Below are 6,529 nucleotides of genomic sequence, written 5' to 3' on the forward strand. Positions count from 1 at the left end.
TCACAGAGCTCAGTGCTATGTACTGGGTGTGTCATGGATACTCAACAAATACTCGCTGAGTAACTGATTCAGTTCTCCAGTGATTCTATTCTTTAGAACAATGGTTCTCATCCTTGACTTCAACTATAACAATCTGGGGAGATTTTAAAAAACCACTAAATCCAGGACACACCTCAGATAGTTTAAATCATAATCTCTGTGGATAGGACCCAGGTATCAGCATTTTTTCAAGCTGAAAATTCAGTTTAACTATTTTTTAAAAACCACAACAATAAATTCCAACGTCTACAGAATTTTTAGGGAAGAAAGAGTGTATTTGAAGAATTTTATTTCAAGTTATAGTATTTTTAGTGTTCAAAGGCCATAGAAAAATAGCTTGAGGTATGCAAGGCATGGTATACCACTCATTTTTATCCTTTCAAAACTTCTTTGGTACTGAACTCAAGCCACCTAAAAGAAGAATAAGATTAAGAAATTGAGTAAACAGAAATCACGGTATATTCTCATTTGTGAAGTTCTCTTTCTCACTGTGAATTCCCAAATTTGTAAATTCAATTATACGGATTTTGCAGATTCTTATCTTAGCTTTTCTTCTCCTGCTTGTATTTCTTGCCAGGATATGTGTTTCTTGAACCAAATTCTTCAGACCTAGAGCTCATGAGATAACTACCACTGTATCTGTACTTTAATTCTCTAAAAATACTAAAACAATTTTCCTATTTTGGACACTGCTGGGAGATTACTAACGAAAGCTTCTCTTTTTTCCTCCTAAGCCTCAAATGCAGAACTACAAGGAGCACATAATGATCTTTATTATTACTAGATAAATTTGAATCATGAGTTTCTACATCTTTAAAACTTATTCTGAACAACTTGAGTAGCTGTTACTTTTTTTAAAAAAAGAAGAAACTCATTTTAAAAATCATTCAGTGGCAGCTGCTTTTCAAACTCTTGCTCTTTTTATCATCTTCCAAATAGGTTATGTACTAATTGTATTAACTTTAGAGAAAAAGTCTAAGTCTATTTTGCAGCAAAAAAATAAAATATAAAATACACAAAAGAGACTGTAATAAACTGCTCCAAAAAATGTCTACTATTTTTATTTATGGGTGGTAAGATCTTAGGTGATTTTTTTGTAAAGTGTTCTTTCAAATGCATTTTCAGATTGTGGTCTCTGTGATCATAATTACAACCACAATGTTAACTTATAACTTTATAAGTGAGGATCTTGAGCAATTTTAAGGAGTACTGGCCTAGAGGAAATGTACTTCCATCTCTTCTATTGATCCTACTTTTTACTTAGAAATTTTTCAACAAATATTTGTTAAATACTTATTGTATCTCTACAATTATGAGTTGACATACAGGATTCAGCCCTTGCCATAAAAAAAAAAAAAAACTAGTTTTCTCTTTGTGAAAAATTTGTCCTGTATGTATATATTATTTGCTGACACTGAATTTGAGAACATCAAAGATAAGGCTTGCTTAGTAAAATACAGCAATTCTCCCCAGTTTTGGAAACTTCTTCACTAACTTCCTTTCTGCAGAACTGCCATTTCAGCTAAATACCAGGGAATCTGCACTTAACTATGTAATCCCTAACAAGTTATTAACAAGTTCTTTGTACTTTATAATGATGAATAACAATTTTGCTACACTTAAAATGAATTTTACAAAATCAAAAATCCTGCGCTGAATAGATCTTTTAATACTATTTATCGTAATCTGGCTGTCACCAATGAATTGCCCCCAGGAACTCAAGGGTGGGTTTGGAAGCATTTAAGTGTTTCTCCAAATTTTTTTTCCCTTTTGTTATGTTAAGGAGATGCAATCATCAACCTCCCTGAACCAGACCTAGCCTCGCCAGAAGAGCTAGGCCCATGACCTTTGTCTTATTTTTAATGCTAAGATCTCTCCAGGAGATTAGGCTTCATTACCATCGCCTGCAGTGTATGTGGAAGCAAGTTTTCCAACTGAGCCTGCACAAGCGAATACCACCTCTCCCTTTTGAATATTCATTGCCCATCCAAAATAAATGTCCCGGTTTCCCTTTGTTCAGGGACTCCATGACTCTGAAAATGATTCCGCTGGTCTCCTACTTGCTGCAAATATACTTTGTGAGACAACTTACTTCTGCTGGAGAGTCTGATTTAACTTGCCAGGAGGGAACTCACTTTGGTTTTGGTAACATCACCACTTTACATATACTCATAATTGCTAATATTTATGGGACACATCACGTGTAAGATGCTGTTACAAAATGTTTTCCATACATTAAATTTATTTAATCCTCACAACACTAGGTATTGTTTTTTTTTTTTTTTTTTTTTTTTTTTAAGAATAGTCTTTTTTTTTTTTTTTTTTTTTAAAGATTTTTATTTTTTCCTTTTTCTCCCCAAAGCCCCCCGGTACATAGTTGTGTATTCTTCATTGTGGGTTCCTCTAGTTGTGGCATGTGGGACGCTGCCTCAGCGTGGTCTGACGAGCAGTGCCATGTCCGCGCCCAGGATTCGAACCGACGAAACACTGGGCCGCCTGCAGCGGAGCACGCGAACTTAACCACTCGGCCACGGGGCCAGCCCCAACACTAGGTATTGTTTTTATCCTTATTCTACAGGTAAGGAAACTGAGAACTGGATTAACACCAAGACAGGCAAAAGTTAGTGATTTAGCAAATAAATACATCCAGGTAGTGAAAGAGAGAAAATAGAACCTTGTTTTTTTCTTTTCCTAAAACAGAGACTCACAGAATTTGGAAGTGGGAGCTTTTTAATTTATTTAGTCTGTCCTCTCATTTTTCAGATGAGATAGCTGAGACATGGAGAAGATAAATGCCTTCACTATTGTAGGGGAGGAAGACATTCCCTCTACCCACTCTAGGTCCTTCTGGCCAGACAACGAATTAAATTCACATGAGACAGAATAAAGGAGAAAATTAAATAAAGCTTTATAACATGTATACATGGGAGAAACTCAGTAAAACTGAGCAACTTGCCAAAATGGCAGAGGTTCTCAGCTTAAATACCATCTTCAGCTACAAAGGAGGATGTTGGGAGATGGGGGGGGGTCAGTTATAGGAGATTACCAGAAAAGTACAATAAAACGAGAGTAAGGTTATTATGCAGATTTAAGTTCTTGCCTTCTTCATCGTTAAGAGTTTTTAGAGATAAGGTCAGCCCACTTCTTCCTGGTAGAAGGAGATGCCTTTACAGATGGAGATTTCTCTTACAAATGTAAATGTCTCTTACAAAGGGTAACTTCTACTTTTCAGTATTTCTCTCATGTCTGCAGTTTTTAAAAGTAACCAGCCCAAGATAACCCTCATGCCAAAGGGATCTATCTTGAGATGGCCAATTCCAATTCCCCACACTATTCTTCACATCACCTTTATAATATCCAGTAACTATAATAATGCAAATATTGTCCCGTAGAAGGTAGATGTTGTTTAGATATGTTGACCAAAATAATCCATAACCAATCTATAAATGAAAATTTTGGAGAGTTTATTCTGAGCTGAAATCTGAGGACCATGGCCCGGGGCCTCTCTTCCCAAATGAAGAAAGGGCACCAAAGAAGTGAGGTATACAGAATGGTTATATACCCCCATACAGGACGTTTCACATATGATTGAAATGTCCCTCCCACAATAGTCACAAGATTGCCCTGTCGGCACAGCGCTTGATGGACGCAGCAGGTAGTGGGTCTGCTCTCTTGGAGGGTGGAGCAGGAGGCAAGTCTATTGGCTTGAGCTGGTGGTCACAGGTGAGTGCAGCAATCGTTTCTAGGCTAAGGAAAGATGCTTAGTCCTTAAAGAAATGCCAACATTGGGAGCAGGAGGGAAGTTGCACCTTTATCTCAAGGGCCTTTGTTCTTGCCATAGGGAATATCTAAAGCAGATATACAATGCATGCTCAAGGGCCACAGTCAGGCCCTTTTGGAAAGACAAGGTCAGGCCGAATTAGGTTTACACAAAATGGCTTCCTCATATACCCCAATATATCCTATTACTTGCCATTTTTATTTGTCAGATATCACACAGAGATTCTGTCCCAGTGGCAGTGCCCTGACCCCTAGTTGCTGAGGGTGTTGGCTACTAAGTGCCCACAACTGCCCCGCTTCTCAAGAGAATTGCCTGTGGTTGTTGGGACCTTGCCAGGGAAGTTTCATCATCTCACCACAGCTAATGACTGACTGATTCACAGGTTAGAAAAGGCTGTCTAGAGCTCTGCCCCTGTTGACTGGGAAAAGGCTGGACTACCTGAGATTGCATCTTTTCTTAGCTCTTTGCCCTTCCCAGGCTTAGTTCACTCCATCCCTTACAGCTTTTTCCTGAAAGGCACTTCCTCAGTAAACCACAGGCAGTCTAATCTGTGTCTCAGGTTCTGTTTCTAGAGAACCTGACCTAAGATAAATATATGTATATATGTATGTGTATGCATAAATGGCTTATACACAAGGAAAGAACACACAAATAATATACAGATATTTTATTCACATAGTTAGATATGTGAGTGATAAGAAGGAATTGGAGAACATGTGGTGTATATATATACACGATGGAATATTGTTCAGTCATTAGAAAGGAGAATGTCCTGCCATTTGTGAAAACATGGATGGGTCTTGAGCACTTATGCTAAGTGAAATAAGACAGACGAAGAAAGACAAGTACTGTATGTCATCACTTATATGTGGAATCTAAAACAGCAAAACTTGCAAAAACAGAGAGCAAAATGGTAGTTACCAATGGATGGAGGTTCGGGGGATATGACAGGTGATGTTTAAGGGTACAAACTTGCAATGAGTGGTAAATATCTCCTAGAGATCTAATGCACAGTATAGTGAATAGAGACAATAACATTGTATTGTAATCATCAAACTTGCTAAGAGACTAGAACTTAACTATTCCAACCACTAAAAAGAAAGGATAATTACATAATGGGATAGAGGTGCTAGTTATCAGTACAATGGCCATCATATTGCAAGACATAAATGTATCAAATTAACATGTAAACCTTAAATTTACACCTCATTACATGTCAAATATATTTTAATAAGAAAAAAAAAGGAACTGGAGACTTACCTGTAGGGGTTGGAGAAAGGGGAGAACACCACAAAAAATTCAGCACTCAAACTGCCCTTTTCCCAGAAATTAATGTCATAAAATTAAATTATTATATTAAAGAATAATTTTTAAAAATTCATTTATAAACATGCTGTTTATGTATGAAGCCAAGGTTAAATCAATGCTAATTCTAAAATGTACCTAATGCCCCACAATTTCTTGATGAGGATACAGAGGACCAGAGATGATCAACATTTTACTAAGGTCACCCTGACAGTCTCTAATAGAACTGGGCCTGATGCTCAAACTTCTGATTAAAGTACACTGATTCTTTCCTATGACATCTAAAAGGAGAAAAAGATCTTGTAAATACTACTGCATTACCAATTCACTCAAACAAAATGTATTTATGGAAACATTTTATGTGCTTAGCAAACACCAGGCTTTGGAGAAGATAATAATAAAAATGTTAATTCCGTTTATTGAAAATCATGTGTCTTATTTTTAGCATTTTATTTACAATAAACTTTTCAATCAACAAAGCGAACCTACGATATGGAAAGCCACATTTTACAGAAGAGAAAACTGAAACTTGGAGAGGATTTCCCAGATCTGACAGTTCTCAAAGACTGGACTCCTAACCAGTAGGTACTGGGTACCTGGGAAGTAAAAGTCATAGAATACTGGGCCACGAGAGGTCAGCTATAAAGCAAGGATCCTATTTACCTTTGAATAACTACTTAGTTCTGGGTGGTCAGTATAGAAATGCCAAAAAGGTGGCATCTGGTTGGTACTGTGTCTAAGAAGAGAGAGATTCTAGTTAGGGAAGGAAGGAAGCTTTCCTTTATTTATTCATGTTGTAGCCAATCTGGCTAGAGTGTGCTGGTTAAAACCCAAGAATAGAAGATTACTTTCAAGGAGTAAGAAGAGCAACATTGCCTAAACAGGATGTAGTGATTAAAAGTAAAGGTCACCAAGATACTCAATTACAAGTTCCATTAGAGTAGTTGGAATTGATTAAAATATGTACACAGGAGGAAACTATTTTCCCTTTTAACATAAAATTTGGATAGACAAATAAGAATAAGCTAGAAGATACTTACTGATATAATTGGGAAGGATGGGTCATGAAGAACCAACAAAGACCACGGTAGACGTAAATTCAGAAAAAGACAAACTTATCATGAGAAGTGAGGGAGCAAAGGTGGTTGGAAACAACCATTTTGGAAGATTAAGGTCAATCTGTCAGTCCACTATGCGTCTGGTATTTTGCGAGCCAAAGGAGACACATATCTTTTATATTTGTTTAACTTAATAGTAGTGTTGATATTGACAAGCAAAATACCTTATCTATCATGGTGCACACAATGATCATTTAATCATCACTATGAATATAAAGTTAGAAGAAATCTATTAAATGTCAACAATGAGTCAAAAAAATTCTTTCCCTTTTTATACCATTTTACA

Source organism: Equus asinus, chromosome 8, assembly GCF_041296235.1.
Source record: "Equus asinus isolate D_3611 breed Donkey chromosome 8, EquAss-T2T_v2, whole genome shotgun sequence".
NCBI classification, from domain to species: Eukaryota; Metazoa; Chordata; class Mammalia; order Perissodactyla; family Equidae; genus Equus; species Equus asinus.